This window comes from Nannospalax galili, unplaced genomic scaffold (genome assembly GCF_000622305.1).
Source record: "Nannospalax galili isolate Female #2095 unplaced genomic scaffold, S.galili_v1.0 scaffold109, whole genome shotgun sequence".
NCBI classification, from domain to species: domain Eukaryota; kingdom Metazoa; phylum Chordata; class Mammalia; order Rodentia; family Spalacidae; genus Nannospalax; species Nannospalax galili.
In genome coordinates this window covers 4,503,410-4,507,534 of record NW_008360315.1, presented here as the reverse complement: position 1 = coordinate 4,507,534, position 4,125 = coordinate 4,503,410, and positions in this window count along the sequence as shown.

The window sequence follows — 4,125 nt, the reverse complement described above, 5'->3', positions numbered from 1 at the left end:
TATTTGTATATATATATATATCAACCAGATTTTGTTGTAGAAAATGTAATTTTAGAATGAATTTCTGCTTACAGCCTCATTTGTTTTTAATATTAATGTGTGTATATGTGAGACTGCCTGCATGAATAAATCTACTAGAAGGCAAAAACCTATGGGTGGGTGAAAGCTTAAATGTATGTGCCAAGTTCTACTAGAACCCTGTTTGAAATAGCACTCTTCTTTGGTTTCATGGAAAGATAATGGAAATCTGTAATTATCAATCTCATTCAAGAAAGGCTCTTTCCTTTAGAGAGTCTATTTTGATAATTTTTTATGTTGATTGTAAGTTGCTGTACAAAGTAGTCTGATTCTGTTGCCTGTCCATGAACATTCATTATTTGATAAAATTGGGTATATTTCTTTATTTTTACAAAATTAAACTATACGTTCATAGCAATTTGTTATTTTTCTCATTGCTGTCCTTATAGTTCTTTCTCTACTTATGAATTGTAAAGTGTAAATATGGTTTTTAAACCAATGTTTTAATCTTATTGAAGGTTGCGTTCAAAATATGTAACTGTTACTTGTAATGTAGATGAGCCTCTCGGTGGAGCTGATTTATTCCAGCAATTTCTTCCATGTTTTATCATTAATCCCACACTAGCCAAGAAATGTCAGGAATAGAAAGGAGAGGTGAAAAAGGAGCCACTTCAGAAATGTTCTGCACTTTGTGTAGTTCTGTGAGCTGGCTCTTCCTAAACTCCATGCTGCTCCTCATTGATGGTGGGATTAGACCTCATGGTTGGGAACCAAGAGGCCAGATGATCTGTTAAACTGCAGGGTAACAGTATAAAGTCAGATGTAGAAACTCAGTCTATCTGCTATCAAAATCTGCTTTTTCTGTGAAATGAAATTGAATTGATTCTTATAGACAATGGGTAGTAGGTTTTTTTTTGTATGATGAAACTTTTCCACAAATAAATCTTAGGTAGGAATTATACACATTTCAGGATAAGCATTTTCCTTTTAGGAACAGCATGAAGAGTAGAATGTCAAGTAATATAGATATCTTTGTGAACCAACACTAGTACTGAAAAAAATTTAAAGCCCTCTAGTTTGAAGTTAGTGAGCTTTTTATTAAAATAAATATATTAAATTATTTGACCTTGCAAGGTGGGGAAAGTATAGCTTTCTGTTTTAAGAAATAGTCCTGATATTCCAATTAATACCTTACCAGGTCACAATGGGCTAAGTTCAGAGCAATCGGGAATGATATAAAGTCTGTAGAAGGTATAGTGTCATAGCTCTTACATGATATGAATTTCCATTGTATCTTATTTCAGACCTTAGGTTATTGCATATTATTTTTAGAGTAATTCAACATTTGCCTTAAATGTGTTGTCAAATGAAAAATATAGACAGCTGCACTGTTGTTTTGCTAATAATTGTTAGTTATTGTCCTACGCATTTTATTAAATTAATTTTGTAAATTATTTTATACTTCTAAACATCATGTTGGTGGTGCTTTCTATTTGCCAAAGTTCTACATTCCGTACAGTCTTCCCTTACTGTACACAGGGAAAAGCTGTCTTCATCTAATATGGTTTTATTAAATTAACTTTTGACATTCATTGCAAAGACAAATTGAGTTTACTAAGATGCTCATGACTGAACATAACTGTGTAAAAAAACATTTTAAAACAAACAAATGAGGGTTGACAAGATGACTCAGGAGGCAACAGCACTTGCTATCAAGCCCAAGGGCCTAAGCTGAATCTTCAGAATTCACATGGAAGGAGAAAGCCAACACCTACAAGTTGTACTCTGACCTCCACACATGTGGCATGGCAGGAGATACTCACATGCATACATACACACATAAATAAATAAGTAAATGTGATATGATTTTTTTAAAGAGAGAAATGCACAAGAAACAGAAGTTCTGTATCCACAACTCTTTGGGTTGACTTTGTGCTGTCCTGGACTACTTTTAAAGTATCATGGTATCACATTCTAATTTTGTTCACTTGTGTTCTTAGACTATCTCAGTCCATTTTATTGAGTGCTATTATTGCTGGATTAAAAAATTATTTTATATGTATGAATGTATTGCCTGCATGTGTGTAGGTGCATTCATGTCTTGCAATGCCCATGGAGGTCAGAAGAGGGCATTGGATCCCTGGAACTGGAGTCACAGACAATTGTTATTTACCTTGTATGTGCTGTGAACCAAACTAGGGTTCTCTATAAGAGCAGCCAGTATTCTTAACCACTGAGTCATCTCTCCAACCCCTATTGCTAGACTTTTATAGTAAACTTCAAATGCCGTTTTTCTGCCATATAGAAAATATAATATCAAATAATTTCATTTTCCATAATGTTAAAAGTTAATTTTAAAACAAATATTAAATTGTATCTTTGTTTGATTAGAACTCCAACTATGCGTGACATTAAAAATATCTTTTCCTAAATCAATTATGAAAATGTGTGGAAGCTTTAGCAATGAAACCAATAAGAATTGCTTTTTAGAGAACCTGGTGCTATTTGCTGAAAAGCACAGCCAGAAAAGCATAAACCAGGAAAGTTAATTCCTTCCTGAAGATTTTCAAATCAGTTATGGTAATGACTTCAGTTTTACCCAAATAAAAACATCATATGAACTTATTACAAAGAACAGTGCCCTGAAAATGTATTAAAGCTTCTTAATGCTTCAAGGCATGCAAATGGTGATCCAGGCTCTATAGCCTTTGGTCTTCGGTTATTTTTGTTCTGTAATTTAGAAATATTGTCATTAGCTTATGGAACTAGAGGTAGACATGCTAGCTCTGAAGTAGTGAGAAATAACAGAGTTTCCAAGAGTTCTCTTACGTCTTCCACTGACACCCTCCAACCTGCCACCTTTCTTTCCCTCCAGTATATGGAACTTGAATCCATGCTGATGGTGTGACTATCCTCCCAACTATGACATCCCAGTTAGGGGCCAGTGAAGGAAGTGTCCAAAGCAATCTCAGAGCTCTGAGCTTATCTCATTGTATATGGCTTGTATCTCATTCAATAATTCAGGTAGAAATGAACAGAATGCAATAAATACCAACCTGCAGCATTAGAACACTTGTAAGGGGAGATGTACTACCTGACTGCAAAAGAAATTGAAATGAAAAAAAATGAAAGCTACCAATATGCAGCCTGAAGCATTAGGGAGGCGGTTCTGGCAGTGGATACAGTGCCAGGGTGGAGTAGGTAGTAAAAGTACTTGTTTTATGCTATTTGTTCTGAACATGAACTGTGAATTCTCTAGACTTCCTGGCCTTACCCTGTCTGTCCACCACGCAGCTAGAAAGCTCTTCTTACACCAATTAGCTTTTACCCAACTACTGAATTTTCAGACACCACACTCATCTGAAATAGAAAGGACATCTTACTCAAATGGATATACATTAGTTTAAGAATGTTCAGCCCTTCACATTTTAAAAGTCACCATGTGATGCTTTTATTAAATGATATTAAAGGATCATTGTATCACTCATTTAAATCTTTAACAAATAAAAAATGGGAAGTTTCATATCTGTCTAAAGTTCTACTAGAATTGTCTTTGCAAAGCAATGGTAGAAAATCAAAGAATATTTTCAGTCAAAATGTATATGAGAGAGGCTGGAGAAATGGCTTAGTAGTTAACAGCACTGACTGCTCTGGCAGAGGATCTGGGTTCGATTCCCAGCACCCACATGCTGGCTGACAACCATCCCTAAATCCAGTTCCAGGGGATCTGATGCCCTCTTCTGTCCTCCGCTGGCACTGCACGACACGAATGCACTTACATGCAGACAATACATTCATATACATAAAATAAAAATAACAAAATAGTTTAAAAATAAAATAAATTTGAAAAATGTATAGTGAACATATATTCACTCAGGTTTTAATGTTAGAATCAGTTCTTTAAAGAAGTGATATCTGATACTGTTAAAAGAGAGTTGATAGGTGTAAGGACTTTATTCCAAGGAATTCTCCTATGTTTATTTCAGTAGGATGATTACCTAGAATGGACAAGAAAGTAAAAGGATTACAGGTGGTAAGAATTATACCAGCCTGATCTACACAGTGAGTTCTAGGCAGACTGGAACTACAGGAGACCCTGTCGAGAAA